This window comes from Lissotriton vulgaris, chromosome 3_1 (genome assembly GCF_964263255.1).
Source record: "Lissotriton vulgaris chromosome 3_1, aLisVul1.2, whole genome shotgun sequence".
In the NCBI taxonomy this organism is placed as follows: Eukaryota; Metazoa; Chordata; class Amphibia; order Caudata; family Salamandridae; genus Lissotriton; species Lissotriton vulgaris.
The window spans coordinates 1,203,812,254-1,203,830,610 of record NC_141689.1 but is presented as its reverse complement, the minus strand read 5'-3'; positions in this window follow the sequence as shown (position 1 = coordinate 1,203,830,610).

Below are 18,357 nucleotides of genomic sequence, written 5' to 3'. Positions count from 1 at the left end.
TTTACAAGCGTATTTGCACAGGTGAAATTGTGCGTATTTGCACAGTTAAACATTTGCACTGTTACAGTATCTATGCATTTGCACTTTAGAATTTGAATTTCCTTCATTTATGTACCCTTGTTCATAATATCAATGCTGATACTTATAGATTGTTATCGCATTTGGGATTGAATAGTCCTTGAATACACATCATGACCATTCCAATATGGCCGATCGAATTGTAAAGTGTATATTCACCTAGCGATCAATGCAGTCCTCTGTCTATGTCACTTGACCTCTGGTGGAGTTTTTGGCGCGATGTAGCAATTAAGCAATGTATTATTTAAACTGACACCTAACCGCTTACCCGCTGACAGTGAGCAAGGGCGTTCACGCCCGAAACGCGTCTGTTTGGCAGTGTGTTGCACCTCTGCACTTTAAAATGCAATAAAGGAAAAAGAATATCCAAGTAAGTCTGGCTGTGGATTCATTCACCTGTGTCTGCGCACTGGGTTTCGTGCAAAGGCGCTGCACGAACTTCCTGGTTGGAATTTATATATATATATATATATATATATATATATATATATATATATGAAATAACTCCCTTCCACGAAAGAACGGACAGAGGCCAAAGGGGATTTCCAAGGAGAAAGCAGGTTTAATTGGCAAACAAAGCAACGCAGCAATCAGGCGTATGCATTTCGGCGAGTAGCCTTCCTCAGCGCCCTGCGTTGCGTGGTCAGCTTCTCTGAATAGTCCCACAGCTGCACCCCTTCAATTATAGGTCCGAAGGCTCCTCCCCCCAATATATATATATATATTCACTTAAAAAACCATAGGTTTCAGGCCTTATATAGTTAGAAATTAGCATCCAGACAATTATACATCCACTCATTCTTCAATATGTAAAACATATTTAAACTTTACAGAAACACACAGTCACTGTATGATGTCATCAGTGATGTGATCAGTGATGTCAAATGAGATGTCATCAGTGATGTAATCAGTGATGTCAGTTGAGATGTCATCTGTGATGTCATCAGTGATGTCACCTTCCATGCAATAAATGATGTAATATGTGACATCATCAGCAGTGGATTGCGGGTGCGCGAAATATAGTTAGTACAACTAACTATATAGGAGCAATTTCAATGGTTTTTTAAATGCTAATTCCTAACTATATAAGGCCTGAAACCTATGGTTTTTTAAGTGAATTTGCAAGGTTTTTTAAATGCTAATTCCTAACTATATAAGTCCTGAAACCTATGGTGTTTTAAGTGAATTTGCAAGGTTTTTTAAATGCTAATTCCTAACTATATAAGGCTTGAAACCTTTGTTTTTTTTTAGTGAATTTGCAAGGTTTTTTACATGCTAATTCCTAACTATATCAGGCGTGAAACCTATATTTTTTTTCAATAAATTTCAAAGGTTTTGTAAATGCTAATTCTATTAGCGGATAACGTTTATATATGTTATTATCCTTCTGGGACCACCTGAGCAGCCAACTTGTTTCTCAGGAGAAGTGAGGCACAAGAGTGGAAAACACGAAAAGGGGGCAGGGTTGAGACCCCCTGACCCCCTAGCCCTTTTCAGGGAGTCCCAGAAGGACCACCAAGTGCAAACATTTTTTTTTTAAATCGCGGGGTACGCGCACAGTACGTGTACCCTACTTCTATGGTGCGCGTACCCCATGAATTATTTTTTTTGCCTTGGGGGTCTTATTGGGACCCCCTGAGAGGGGCTAGAGGGTTGGAGGTCTCTACCCTGCCCCCTTTTCTTGTTTTCCACTCTTGTTTTGGGCTCTCTTGGGCCTCGGTTCTCCAGAAAAACAAGATGGTGGCCAACACTTCCTGGTTTGGACAGTTTGGAATGTTGACAGTCCACTGCCAGCCAATCAGAAACTCGCTCGCGCATATAAGGGTACGCGTACGGTACGAGTACGGTACGCGTACGGTGCGCGTATGGTGACCACATATAGATATATAATTTGATCAAATTCAATTTTCTCAACAACTACTGGAGGGATTTTCACCGAATATAGAAAAGGCACTATTGCATACCTGTCCCTACCATTATGCCAAGTTTGGTGTAATTCCGTTCAGCCGTTCGGGCTGTAGCCGTGTCTAAAGGTCCCATAGAAAAATCCATTGAAAAATTTCAAATTCAATTTTCTCAAGAACTAATTGAGGTATTTTCACCAAGCATAGCAAAGGCACATCTGCATACCAGGCCCTACCATTTTGCCAAGTTTGGTGTAATTCCATTCAGCCGTTCGGCTGTAGCCGTGTCTAAAGGTCCCTATGGAAATTAACATGGGAAAAACACATTTTGGGACCTCCCTTTCGGCCCCCGCTTGACGAATCCCCCCGAAACTTTCAGGGAAGGAGCGGAGCAGAGCTGGCCAAAATTCAGGAAAATATACACAGATTCCTCAATCGGCACCAAAGTTATTCCCAATAGAATGTTGAGCGCATATAGATATATAATTTGCTCAAATTAATTTTCTCAACAACTACTGGGAGGATTTTCACCAAATATAGAAAAGGCACTACTGCATACCTGTCCCTACCATTTTGCCAAGTTTGGTGTAATTCCGTTCAGCCATTCGGGCTGTAGCCGTGTCTAAAGGTCCCATAGAAAATGCCTTTTGAAAAATTTCAAATTCAATTTTCTCAAGAACTACTGGAGGGATTACACCAAACACACACTCAGCAGACACTCAGTAAAGGGGCCAATAGCCGTGGAAGGAAACATGACTGTCATGAGGCGGGACTAGCAGCACTTAAACCAATCAGAAGGCAGCATTTAGAAAGGACAAAACCACAAGCCAAAGAAAAAGTTGGTGGGGGAGTGGGCGGGGCTTCCCTCACCTATAGTGTATACTGCATACCTCGGAAAGCAAGCAGCGCACCACTAGGCGAGCCCTAAAAAGGAATAGTAGTGAGATGTCATAGTGCACGCATGAAGAAAATCACTTTTAATATTATAACAGTTACAAATATTATTGTTTTAATCACTAGTGAAATAACCAAACGCATACATATGAATACATACCACAATATCATTTGGTAGCAGGTTGTGTGCTCAGGCATCTCTCCACTGTACATAGATTGAGTCTCTCTGTTGTTGAAACTGGAATTAGCCCCAATTACGTGTTCCTAAATTCTTTGCAAAATGTTAAAAAAAAGCTATGAATCAAAATATGAATTTACTCTTTCAGATTGTTCCAGGACTTCAAAGTTAACCAGGGGGGCCTGGGACCAAAATATACATAATCAACAAGAGATCATACTCACTCTCTTTGCTCTGAGGCCAGTCCGGCCTTTCTCTTCAACTATGATGCTGGTTTATTGTTGTAGTGATGCAGGGATGAAGAGCTCAGGGCTCGAGTTGAAGGCAGCCAGTGAAAATCCAGAACAACAATTGTCTCCATCGGGGCAGGACCAGCTTTATAGTGTTGCCCCGCCTAAGATGGCCGATGCATCTACAACTCTGGGGCACTTGGGAGTCGCAGTCTTGTCTACCTAGACCAACTAGAAATTGTGCATCTAGCACAATACACAGGACACAAAGGTAGCTAAACTGTCACTGGGACAATTATGTTAACACACAATAGGTCAAAAGCACAACAATGCAAGGAGGAAAGAAACATGCCAGAGTACAGCAATTCAAGGAGGAAGGGCACATGCACATCAGATGAGAGGACGCCAGAGCAGATCAGCAGCGAACCCTGACACCTACTGAAAGGTCTCTCCTATCGGATAGCATTGGCGTACCTAATTACATTTAATAAGTGCTAACTGTGTATCGGGAGCAGGAAGGTTTGTCATGTTTGGACTTAAATGAATTGTAGTTTAAACTACTATTTAGCGGTAGCGTCAGATTTCAAGTCACAATATTGAAAATGGCAATTTTGGAAAGTTGGGCACTTTTCTGCGCTATCCATTTGGTGCCTGCTGCCAGTGTCCTGGGTCAGATGACAGTGAGTGGATTAGCTTCTGGGCATTGTGCATTATTCCTAGACAGTGAGACAAAGGGGGCTAACTGTTATGTGCTCAGGCTAGGCCCAAGAAATGAACCTACACATTTTTCTTATATTGTCCTTATTTTGCACAATACCATTTCTGCTGTGACCTTTTGCACATATTTGCGTGTGCGACAATTTTGGATTAGTTTCTCTGAAACTACTTTGTTTTCACATCTAGATTCGCATAACATGATCATGATGCCTCAAACATCATGTACAAGGCCTCTTGAGGCACTATGCACAAATGCAGTTCTATCTAAATCCGTGGGCTACAGGGCTATCTACATATCCATAACATCGCTAATCTATACGCACATCACAAGGATGCTTTCTATTATGAATAATGAGCATCCCCAAAAAATTAGCAGAGGAGGAACTTCAGCTGACACAGAGAGTCCCTGCATGCTGAGACTTCACCACACAGCGGTCTGACATCTCCGTGAGGGGTGTCCTGTTCGTGACCAAGATGGGTTCCTACTTTCTCTTCCACCAGGAAATGGGGTTGGAGTGTCCCTTGGGGAATCCTTGGCTTCACACCTACACACACTCTAGGTACATGCTGAGTAGGGTTTTGCATGAGTAGGAGAACACCTGATTACTGCCTTGTTTATATGCTTGCATATATTCACTGTTTTGGCTCCAAGGTAGAACTGTGTCTACTATTTACTCTTTTGGTGATTGTAATCACTTTCATCTGCTTCTGTCTTCTGATTATCGCAGCACATGTACTCTCTACAAGAATATCATTAGTTCAATAAATATACTGAACACTTCCCATTGTGTATTATCTGTATATTTCCCTGAGCATAAGAAAGCACGAGTGACTGAGCGAAAGGTTCTGATCTTTTACCACGATCACCAAGGGGTCAGAGTTGTCATGTTCAGTGGTTGCCAGAAACTATTCGCTCCCTGGTAAGGTTAGGGGTGCTTATGGTGGCACTGTGAACTACCTGGTATCTAGGCCAACATATCCTGTGGGGTTGCGTGGAATCAGTCGGTACACCTCACCCAAATTTTATGTTGTCCAACAAACGTGCAGATCCTACAGATTAGGGGGTCTACAAAACATGGCGCTGCCAATGTTGATTGGGTTCTTACTTACAGGTCTATCTGAGTACTTCAGTCATGCTTTCTCAGAGCCCCCGACTCACCTCCAAACTGGATACGCCCATGGTGGAAAGGAAAATCCACCTCAGTTGATTAGATATACCCTATGTATTGGCTGTAGGTTATTCAAGCTTGCAGTATAAATATTTTTTGCAGGATGGAGCATCATGCAAGGGCAGCTGGGTGGAGCTGTTCCCTGCACAATTTACACTTCATAGGACTACCTCCAGCACACACACAGGAACCTGACACTAGCCTTTCGACACACTGACTTTCTGGAGCCTTGGCAGGGGAAGGGAAGAGTTTTCCAGAGCCAGATGTGTGAGATGATTTCCGCACTTCAAAGGCTGGCAACATGTATAAATAGCTGACCCTCGGAACCACTCTTCATTATGCTCCTGGACCTGTGGTACACTGCAGAATGACTGCCTTGACTCCAGAGAATTGCCCTGCTGCTTGAGACCTGCCTTTCTCCCTAGAGGACTGCCCAGCTGGTACCAGAAGACTGCCCTTCTGCTTGAGGCCTCCCTTTCTACCCAAAGGAATGTCCTGCTGCTTGACAGTTGCCTTACTGCTTGTTGGAGAAGTGGATAATATGCTCGAAAGCAGGACTGCCAGAGGGATCCCAAGGGCTATTTGACTGGTCTCTTGTATGAGCTACATAGATATCACAAGCTCTAGAGTCCTTGAACCATGCACTCGGCATCTGCTGAAGTGAGCTCTTACCCCCCCAAGTGGTGCTAACCTGGTCCTGGACCCGTAGAAGTGGTGATAGAGGTGCTGCTCTTGCCTAACTCAAAAAACTGACCCTTAGAAACATGTTTACTAAAAAGTGCCAGAAGAACTGACAGCAGAGTTAGTCCTACCTGCCAGCAGATCCGCCCAAGGTGCATCACCTGTTGGCTTGACTTCGGGGTAGCTGTGCTACGTTCTTCTCTGCAGCAGCAAATCCTTTTCCATGGGAAATCCAAGAAACGGTATTCAGCCTCATATAGCCCTCTTTGGTTGTAGCTGGCAGCTTTGTCCCATTGATGGTTTTCAACTTCCAAATATTTGTCTAACTCTGAAGGTAAAATATTCACCAGGCTCGACGGCAATAGGCTTACCATTCAAAACAACCTCTTTGTCATGGAAATCCAGCATTTCCAGCTCAGAGGTGTTTCCCGTCAACATGGACGGCTTCCCCAATGCTTCATCCAGCTTCTCTTTGCAACGATGACTCCTCCTCGGCCACAGCCTGATCCGTTGCCCTGCTGAACTCTATCTTCTTCTAGACCTTTCTTCAAAATGTCTTCCAAGTCCACAGGTAAGTCAAGATTGGGGCCAATCTACTCCATGTAACAGAGCCATGCTCTATCGCGGTTACCAATAATTTATCACTATCTTCCACGACTAGATGTCTGCCATTGACACTTTGACCTTTTAGGTGCTAGGTTTTACTAAAATCTTTAAAAAGTCATTACTCCGGTTCTACTGATTGGATATTGGTTCTTCTGGTGCAAAATTATTTATTAGAATTGTCTCTATTTTTCCAAATTGGCGTGGGATTTTTCTTGTATTGTGTTTTCACTTATTACTATTTGCGTGCTGCATAAATACGCACATTGCCTCTAAATTAAGCCTGTCTGCCTTTTTGCCAAACTACCAGAGGGTTAAGCACAGGTTAATTTAGTGATTTTTTGTGGTTCACCCTGCCAGAGATTGTGATTGTTGCTGGAGAAGGTTTATATTACACACAACCCAACCAAAAATCCAATAACTTACAGTACTCTTAACTTATTCCTAAATAAACGCAGTAAGCCATTAGCACTCCTGGCTGACTCTTTGCGGAATAGACTCCTGGTGTTTAGTGTGTGTAATAAATACTTTGGATACAGTATACTATGTGACATAATTCCCTTTCTTTAAGAGGAATGTACTTGCAGCACTGTAGACATAGGAATCAGTGACTAAATGCAAGAAATGCATGGGTCCAGATTTAATAATACTATGTGCCTGGTTTTCCTCCCAAAGGTGGCACAGACCTGAAACAAAATGTTGGGTTAAGAGTTACTATCCAAGGTAAACCAGGATTTGCTTTGGAGAGTATCCTAAAGTATTGCAAATTTGAGCTATGTGATTCTTTGCACTGCTTTGCTTCAAGGCAGCATTCCTTGGGTGGTACATGTAAGTTACATTGCAACCCCCAATTAATTTTTGACGCAATCCCCTTCGATTAACATTTGTAGACAGTGATTTACCCCAACATCTTACACTCCCTTAAAGCAGGCGTAACAAGGAGAAATGTTCCCTTCCTCCTATTTTTTCACCACACACAAAAGTAGGAAAAATCTTAAAGGATATTTTTTGTGAAGGAAATATACGGTTCCAGTAAAAAAGCTAATCTGTACAGAATTCACACTTACTTGCACTATAGTGCAAGGGTGTGCGCATCGATTGATGACAGCCAAAAGTGTTTCGGTGTTGGTGGGGAGAAAAAATTCAACATTTCTTGTTGATATAGGGGCAAATTTATGAGCCCCTTTGCATCGCTCTTGCACCACGCAAGATGGCGCAAGAGCGATGCAACTGAAAAAGAGGATTTATAAAGTCACACAAGGCCACCTTTCCTGGCCCTGCGTGGCTTCATAAATCTCGAGAAATGTAACACAGCACAACTCACTGCATTGCATTTCTCTGCACCAGGGAGGCGTTTCCATGAGTGTTGCACGGGTGTTCCTACATAACAACTATGGATTTTGACTCATTCCCAGATTTGCAAGAACAGGTAAACCTGGGAATGCGCCAAAAAGATGCACTTCCCCAGAAAAGGCATAACAAGGAGAAATATCGTTTTTCCTCTTTCTATGTGCAGCACACATAGAAAAGGGACAAAGCCTCTCAGAATTGTTTTTGTTCTGTAAGGTACCCCTTTCTGCGCAAAAACAAACCATGGTGTGAGGGTGTCTGCATTGGTGCAAGGCAGCCCATTGTGTACCAGCGCAAGGGAAATGCCTTAAATAGAACGCATTCCTTCCCTTTACCAGTAACTCAGCCCAGTTCGGTAAATAGACTATCTGCGCTATGATGTGCCACGTTTTCATAAAAATGGCCTATGGACTGGAATATTTTTTTCTCTCTTCCATCAACGCAAGGCATTTGCGTCAAATATTTGTAAATCTGAGCCATGGCGTCATAGTAAATAACATGAGAATGATGGGAAAGAGGGTTTTAACTCAAGAACCTAGGGGCATATTACCAAGCAATAGCGATTATTATCGCTTTTGCTTCGTTAGCGTGAAAAAATTATCGCCGAGCTGCGGCGATTTTTATCGCAGATAAACCTTGGTATTACCAAGGTTTATCGCAAATGCGATAAAAATCGGCCGCAATGCATGAATATCGCTGAAAAGTCAGCGATATTCATGCATTAGCGAGCTAATGCTCTTAGCCATGTTATCCACCTCCCATTGGATAACATGGCTAAGAACTGCTCAGGGCAGGTGTTAGCTTTTGGAGATATTCAAGCTTAGCGCGAATATCTCCAAAAGTTGGTAATAGGAGATAGCGATGTTAGCGACTGTTTCCAGTCGCTAACATCTTGGCACGCCCACTTTGCATGTCATTATTGTTAAATATCACTGACATGCAAAGCGGGTCCCAAGATGGTTGCTATCTCCTACTAGCTGTCGCTAACTGGTGTTAGCGACAGCTAGGTAATAGGGAGATAATTTTATCTCCGCTTTCTTGGCTTTTAAAGCCAAAAAAGCTGAGATAAACCTCCTTGATAATATGCCCCCTAGACTGGAAATTAGTTAAATGATTACACAAATAGAAATCCAAGTTTGATGTGCGTTATCAGTTGTGAAAAACACAATAGCGCAATATCAAAATACTCCATTCATAATATAAATATTGTAGACATTTTTATATAACATTGTTGAAGTGCTTTTCTTATTTTTTAACACTGCTCCGTTATTGATTTCTTAAATTGCTCGAAATATCGAATGCCTTGAAATTTGTTATCGTATGAGGACATCTTGTGGTCAGTTTGCATTATTACTACAGTTGACGAAGACGTGTACAGATCACAATACATTTTTGACAAAATTGCATTAAGAATGTCATTCTCGGTGCTAACATCCTTAACCGCTACATCATAAAACTAAAAGCATGTTTGTGTAGGTGGTAATATTTTACAAGAGTATTTGTGCATAATTGTTGCGTTGCATTTTATTTTGCTTGAATTATATCATGGTGTTTATGTTGTTAAGTTTTTGTGCTGTATTATTTCTTTGAGCTGTTGATTTGTACTGTGGTTGTTGTGTTGAATTCTGTTGTAACTGTTATATTGTGATGTGCCCTGTTCTGTTTATGTATTTCTCATTGAAGTATGCTACTGTGTTGTCTTGTGTATTTTACTTTAAAAATGCCATCAAGTGATGCTGCATTTTCAGCCAAAAGCGGAACTTTCCTTTAAAGTCCCAGTGATGAACAACCATTTACGAGAATCCAAGGTGACAAAATTACGCTGCTGCAGCTTTTCAACTAAGACCCCGGTGTGGTAAAAGCTTTAACAGGGACTCAGGCTGCGCTGAATTTTGAAACAGGCAAAATCCCCCCTTTTGAGGAGTGGAATTAGAGTTGCTCTACCGCTCAGCAGGTGGGAAATAGGAAAGCACAGCACAATTGCAATTAAGAGCACTGGGGGAGAGGGGCGGGGGGCAGCAGGGGTGTTTGATGATGAAAGGGGGTATGCAAGAGGAGGAGGCAATTAGGAATTACCTGGCTAGTGTAAACGTTATAGCTCCTCCAGGGGTATAGTATGGGACCCTGGCTAGAAGTTTCCTATCAAATGACCAAGTAGAGTGAGGCCTGTTGAGGTTGGCTATATTGATTATAAGGACTAGCAAGTTATGATCTGAGATTGTTTTTGGACATTTATGAATTTGTGCATCAGCAGCTTACTGGGTTCCTCCTCTGAGAACCCAGGCCTGGGTATGCGGCAGGGGGCAGACACCTCTGGGCAATGGAAGTGGATGGGGTGCAGCAGCCTTGGTGCACAGTGGCGGGTCAGCGATTTAGGCGTGTGCACTTGTATGTACTCTGCCAGGTCTCACATTTGGTGCTGAGTCTTGATTTCACCATGGCAGAGGACATACCAGTGTACCCGGTTTTTCATCGCAGGTTGCACACTCGCTCAGCCATTGCGGGGCCACTAACTCAGCGACTAGCGAGAGGACATCGCAAGGTAGTAGACCTGCGCTGTCTGATGGCTCAGGCCTACACTGCGGTCAAAACCTGAGCTGTCCAGACTGTCGGGACGGGGCATCACAGCAGGCTGCACGCCCACTCAGCAGTTACTGTATCCGTACCTCATTCGACTGTAAGTCACCGTCCTATTAAGATAGCCTGGTTGATGAGGGTTATGAACCCGGTCCCAGGATGCTTGTTTCCAGTCCAGGGAAGACATGGCTTTGTTCGCCCTAAGTTGGCAGGGTATGCCCAGACGTGGGTCCCATGCTCACTTTGCCACTGGATTCAAGATAGCCTGGCTGCTGATGGTTTTGAACCCAAAACCGGTCCCAGGATGCTTGTTTCTGGTCCAGGGAAGACATGGATTGGCAGTTTGGGCTGGACTATTTCCATGAGGCACAGGGTCAGACTGATTTGCATATGGGCATGTCTGAACTGGGGTGGTTGAGTGAGCTAAAGAATGATGATGGATTAAACCCCGATCAGTTGACTGGGAGTGAGTGTTTGATTTGATCAAACGCTCCTTCCATCATCCCCTTTGGTATCGCTTTGTTCGCCCTAAGTTGGCATGGTATGCCCAGACGTAGGCCCCTTGCTCACTTTGCCACTGGATTCAAGATAGCCTGGCTGATGAGCGTTCTGAACCCGAAACAGGTCCCAGGATGCTTGTTTCCGGTCCAGGGAAGACATGGCTGGGCAGTTTGGTCTGGACTGTTCCCATGAGGCACAGGGTCAGACTGATTTGCATATGGCCATGTCTGAACTGGGGTGGTGGATGAGCTAAATAATGATGATGGATTAAACCCAGATCAGTTGAGTGGGGGTGAGTGTTTGATTTGCTCAAACGCTCCGTCCATCATCCCCTTTGGTATCGACAATATTTCCCTGTAATAATATTTTAAACTGGATATTTCAGCAGGATGATATTTTAAACTTGATATTTTGTCTGAATACCACGTCAGGCATTCATAGTTTCAGTTTTTACTAAATTGTAATTACAAAGAATAAAAAAGTAGTTTAAAGGGTTTAGATAATTTACGAGGTAACTAAATATAAAAAATACACTAGTTACGTTAAATAAGGTTAGGGAGGCAGCTTATTGGAAGGTGCAAAATTTTGGGCAAACAGGCCCGGACCAGAATATTTGTTGAGGAAGATCGTGCAGGTGAGACTTTGTAATGGATCACTTGATCTTGGATCTTAAGTATCATTACATGCAGAACTCAAGTATCATTCCTGAGAAAAGTGTGACATTTGGACATTTGAGTTGAGTCAGACAATATTATGAGACGGTATACTCAACTCAGACTAATTTTGATTCAGTAGAAATTGTTGAGCATTGTGATAATCTTGGGTTTGGCTGGGTGAGGGGCTAGATTTTCAAGCTTCTCAGTTCAACCCACACAGTTGAGGATTTTCAAGGTGCTGGTGCTGATCTAGTCAGTGGCAATGCTCTGGGGGTGATGGGCTTCCGGTGGAGTTTCATAAACAATATGTAGATATTCTGGCTCCGGGGTTGCTGGAGTTATGTAACACAGCTATAGAAAAAGGAAAAATGCCTCTATCAATGATGGTAGTGAAAATAACAGTTTTCAGAATTCTGGCTGTGACCTCCATTACTGCTCCTCACATTGGCAACTTTTGCTTTTCAGAGCAGAATTAGGGGGCATATAAGCAAGAACCTCATTAAATTATCACCATCTTAGCTGAGGAAACTGCCGCTAAAACGGTGATAATGGGCTTGCTAATATAAGTTATAGAATTCCAATAGAAGCCCAGGTTAGATGTCCTGCACATCTAACCTGGGCTTCTATTGGAATTCAATAACGTATATTAGTAAGCCCATTATCGCTGTTTAACAGAGATAATTTTTTAACGAGTTTCTTGCTAATATGCCCCTTAGTGCTTCCTGAACAGGCAGGATTTATATTGCAAAGCTCACCTGCTTTAAATATATGAACTCTGAAGACTATTTGACATAGGGCGAACCATGACCTTAATGAGGCACCTGTTCTGTCAGACTCTGAAAAATATGTGATGCATTAGAGAGGCTGTTCATGAGGGAGGAGGTTTGACTCGGATGAAACTTCCTGGGCTTACCTTGTATTATGTGCTGGCCGTGTATCTCTGATGAAGGTTTCTAATCTTTGATTGAATGTTATTTAGGTGAGCAGGGTGCTCGTCAAGGCTGCTTTCTTGTGTCCCTGATATTTGCTTTGGCTACTGCACCCTTTGCATTCCTGCTGCATGGGAATCACCCACCTCTTGGTATTCATGCGAGAAGCAGATCTTCAGCTTTGTCGGTGTCTCTACATGCTGATGATAATATACTTTACATCCGACATCTGGAATTCAACATGATACCTATTAATAGAGACATCTTCAAATTTGGCAGTAATTCCGGACTATTGAATAATTGGGATAAATCAAAGATATTTACACTTACAGACAGTACAGTACATTTAAGGGTGAATACCCTTTTAAGTGGTCAGCAGGTCAGGTTGAATACCTGGGGGAGTAGGTATCTACAAACACAGTAAAAAAAAAGCTCAGAAGGAATGATAGAAAAGCATTACAGCAAGTAAAGACTCAAGTCAAGGGTTGTAATTGTAAAAATGTACCGATCTCATTATTGGTGTGAATATTTCTGATTAAAATGGTTGTACTGATGAGGTTTCTATACCTTTTTGCAAATATTCCTATTTGTATACTTGTGGAGGTAGTTTGATACCTGAACCAGGTACTGCCAAGACTGGCGCTGGGTGGTGGGGGGAGGAGTTTAAACAGTCACAGGAGCAGTGGAAAGTGCATACTCAGTCTTTGCCGCATTACCTATTGCCAGTGCCTGACTCTTTTTTGTATAAGCTTGCAGCCAAAGCACATTATGTAAACTACCTGCTTGATGATCAGTCCTCTCAGATGCATGTGAGGCTTGAGTGTAGGATGGATGAACAACACTCATTGGGGTCAGGGATGGGTAGGACACCTGCTCTTCAGTGAGTTGATGTAGACGTGGTGGGATGACAAGATGGTCCTGGTGGGAATTGCTTAAAATTGTTGAATCCACAATACCATACTCACCCTGCTGATTGTGACTGGCAAGCTGCTTTTGCATCCCCTCTCGCGAAAGACATTTAAGACGTGTTTTGAGTGATCTGGCCATCACGGTGATGGGTGATCTTTTTCCAAACTGCATGTTTATGGAACTACAAGAATATAGGACAAGGAGAGGTGGGTCGCCAGTGGGTTTCATGATTTATTAAAGATTGTTCTTGGCAGCTAATTTGATGTGTTCTAATATCACCCACCCAAGGATAGAGTTGCCAATACTCACTAAGATGATTTAGCGAAGAGATATGGGTCGCACTATCTCCTTTATATAAACCCAGATGATGAACTGTGAAACTTCACACACACCGACAGATACAGGCATATTGTTTTGCCTTGGTTAAAGAAACTCAGGGGCCAGTGGCGTAATGAAACTGGAGGGGGCCCCCCTGCGAAACACATGGAGGGGGCCCCCTCCCCGGCGACCCGGCCCACCTCCTACAACTTTGCCCTACCGCCCAAACTTCTGTCATATTTTGATTTGAAACCTCCAACATTTTAATGAAATGCCTCTATATTCTCTTTCTCAAAGTTTCTAATGAGAACGAGGGAAACCCTTTTAACATATAAGCTACGCCATTTGTAACAATAATGTCGAAAGCAGATTATTTAACTGAGGAAGCAATCAGAACAATGCCAAGGAGCGATCCTATTGTCTCAGGAGCTGCAGCAATAAGAACAATGCCAAGAAGTGATCCTATTGTCTCAGGAATGGCAGCAATCAAAACAATGCCAAAGAGCAGTCCTATTGTCACATGAACTGCCTATGGCTGAAAAATAACTACGAAGGGTCTGAATTAGAATTGATATTAATGGACAATATCATGAAACTTTGAAAGACAAACCCAAACCTGCAATTCCATCAAAACTCAACTGACAATTAGTGGTGGGTGGTGACATTTGAAAGAGGTGTAGCATAAACGAAAAAGTAAAGGGGGGTTTGCAGGATTCTCCCCCTGAGAGAATTTTGAAAAAAGAGTCGGTAAATGGTGCATTTTCAAGCAAATGTGAGAATCAAGAAGGTTAATAAAGCAATTGTGAAAGTGGAGTTATTACATTAATAAAGGGATGTCATATAACAACAACATGGTAGCTGCTTATTCAGTATAACGACAGAGCTTCATAACAGACTTCAAGATACAATGCTGAGAACCTCACTGATTTTAAATTTAAATTGTAAACAACTAAACAAACAACTAAACAGGTCCCAAACTAGCAGCATTCAAGAAGAAATGTTATGATTAATGTATTGTTCACTTTCTGTAGACAAAATCTAGAGAAGTAGTCACTCTGCACTTCAAAAAGTGTTAATGTTTATATAACAGGAACACAATCCGAGAGTATTTGTGGCTGGCTTTACATGAGCGTGCCAGTCAGTACACACAGAGGACACAATCGGTATCAGTCAGTGTCCTCTCTCCAGTTCTCATACACACAGAGTCAAGCACTGACTGACGCGCTCATGTAAAGCCAGCCGCGCTAATACTTTTGTGTCGCATTCCCGCTATATAAACATTAACACTTTTTGAAGCACTTCAAAGAGTGTGTTAACAAAAAAGTATGTTGTTCGTTTCATCATGGACTTTGCGAACTCACGAACAGTGTTAACAGTGAGTTTGCAACGTCCATGATGGAACGAACTACAGTAGGACTCACTGAAAAGAACTACATACTTTTTTTGTTAGGCACAGGGAGATTAATAATTTTCCCCAATCCCCAGTATCACATAATGTTAAGCCAACGACGCCACGCCGACCTGCTCAAACCACACATCACCAATATTGAAAAAAAGCGAATGAAAGTTGTATTAAAACAATCTGTTCAAGAATCATTTAATGCCATCAGGACAAGACTCTACAGAAAAGAGCTGGTGTTATCAGGGGGCCCCATGAAAGTCTGGGGCCCTGAGCTGGAGCCCACTTTGCCCATGCCTCAAAAAGTCTCTAGATGGCACCCCCCCCATTTCCTCCTTTTCCATGAACTCCCTCACTACCACTCACCAACAATGCACCTCATCTCTCTATAGCACCATTCTGACAAACATTTAATTTTTTTATAGCGCTACTCATAGTTTACTCACACTCAGTTCTGTGATGTGAATGGTACACGTTCTTTGTAGTAGGCACATTAACCTTCTGCACTTTGTGGGTGGTAGGAGTACCCATATGAGTGCACGGTGAGTGATGCAACAGTGTGAGAGTCGGGTAAGAGGAGTGACTGCAGGGTGAGTGAGGTGACCACATGAATTTGGGTGCAGGTGTAAGTGTAGAGTGGGACGGAAGAATGCATGGTTAGTGATGGACTTGTTTAAGTGAGATTGCAGATTAAGCAGTGAGGGGGACAGAAGAGCATAGTGTGACATAAGTGCAGGGTGAGTAGTGTGCTTGTGTGACTGCAGGGTGAGGTACAGGGTGAACAGCAAAAATGTATTGTGATCACTGTGAGTGCAGGGTGAGCAGGTGAATGATGGGAGTACATGGTGATCCGTGTGAGTGCATTGTGACTGCTGTGAGTGCAGGGTGAGCGCAAAAGTGAAGGGCGAGAATGAGGAGTGAGTTGTCTTAATCCAGAGTGCCTACCCAAACACTTGAAGTAACTCAGCATGTTATTGACAGCGGCGTAGGGTTTTTAGATATAAATTAAACTACTGCTATTATGGCGCTACTCAGGGATCGAGGATGGAAGAAATAAATAACGTGCTGATTCTGCAACAAACTTCCAGTCTTATGATTAGGGTTGCCAGCTCATTATTTTGATGTCCCAGAATTGACAAAAATAAGCATCACCTAAAGCCGTATTTTCAGCACTGACCTTTGCATACTTCGAACAACAAATATAAATAGAAAGCACTTTTGTGTTCTAGCGCTGCCTGAATGATCCTTGACTGATAATTAAAGTCAACAAAGATAGAAAAGTCACATTGCAAATCAATACATACTTTATTTATAACCCTATTTGGTGTCAACACTTTAAACAACATATTTCTGGCATTTTTATTTTGGCAACCATACTTTATATTCCTTTTCATGAAATGCATTCTTACACTACAGCAGTAAATGTACATTTCAAGTGTAAGGAATAGGCGGCCCAGGGGGTACTGGCACCAGAAAAGAACTAAGCCTTGGTAACTAGTTTACAAAGGTATGTAAATATGCAAATGGCCTCTGGCCTGAAGGCAGTTGCCTTCAACCCCCTTGCGGTTGGGCCTGGAAGCTCAGGTCACCTGCACCCACCGCACTCATTTAAAAAAAAAATATTCGAATTTCAGCATCTAGGAACATTTAGCTACATTGCTGAATAATGGCTCTGTTTCTAAAGATAGACTTATCCCAAATATCTGATAGATAAGTTAATAAATAACAGCCCTTCCAAGTTGCACTCAACAGGGAGTAAACTAAAACAAATGCATTACTATCAGCATCTTCCCACATTAAAATACATTTTTATGCAGTTCAGAGCATCAGCAGTTGATCAACGCACTCTTCCCATAAACTTTTTTAGCCAGTGTTACAGTGAACATGGAGAATGGTACAGTCTGTGTTCATCCAGTGTTCAGCTTCCACTGCAGCACTGTGAATATACCCAGGGTAGTGCAAGGTATATTCAGGGTTATTATCAGGCTTACCGGTTTGCTGCCAAACTACTGACAACACATGTCCAGTTGAGGTATATACAGGTGTGGTGGATGCTAGGGGGGGTTTAGTGAGCCACCCAGCTTGTACACAAGGGACCTTCACCCCCTACAGATGGGTGCGGAGAAGGGGTCAAATAAACCAGAGAGAACCAATTGTGGTTCTTCCCTCAGACCAGGGCAAATATCCTTTTATTGCTGTGCTGTTCACGCTAGGGCGGGGCACATTACAATGCAGACTAGGATGTGTCGTGGCGACTAGTGCCCAAAATCAATGGAGTACCAGCCCCTCTCCCAACTCACCCACGCAGCAAACCATTGTGCAAGATACAAACCTTCTCGGTGGCCACACCAGTGCGATGTGCTGCCACGCACACTTTTAATTGTGCCGCGCAGGATGTGCATGACAATCGTCACCAGGCCAGCCCCACCCTAAAGGTGAAGACCGCACAGCTGCAGACATGGTGGAGACATCTGTGAACCAATATGAAGAGGCCACGGTGAGGTGCTGTCAGCTGGTGCAATGAACGACGGTGATGCTTGTAGGCTGTAGTCTTTTAATGATCAAATAAATACCTGACAAATCTGTAGTGCCACTGCTTGCAGGCTCAGCTGAGGGGGCTCCAGAAGCACGGGGCCTGTGTTACGCCCCTGCTTTCCATCCTCCCTCCCTTTCTTCCTTCATTCCATCTAGTCCTGCCCTAACTGCATCCTACTGAATGTGTAACACACATAGATGTCGGGACTTGCCTGTGAGATAGCGCAGCGGGCGAATGGTCATTTCTGGCATCACCATTAATGTCATGAGTTTGAACTCAGCCACAGCAAACCCAGCATTGAGTTCAGTAAAAAGAACAACTATTATTATTATTATTGCAACAACTATTAGTTTACAGTGCTTAGAAAAGGCAGAAGTGCGCTATTGAGCACTATATAAAACACACTAGCATTATCAGTGAAAGTAATGGTTAATTCGTTGGTTCCTTCAGCATTACTCCAGGATAAACCACACAGGTTCCATTTCCTCCTCCAAAAAGAAAGAGGCAGCGCCACTGCAGAATCAGCTCAGCACTAACTTCCAGCCTGTGCTCACGAGATTTAGAGTGGAATCTGACCTACTCTACCTCACCTGAAAGCGAAAGCAGCTGATTTCAGAAATGAGCTTCCTGTTCGCCAGAAGTAAGGGGAACAACTATGGAATGTTCCAGGACCTCTCCGCCGGACATATTTTTATTACCACTCTTACTGGCCTCTAGCAAAGCTGAAG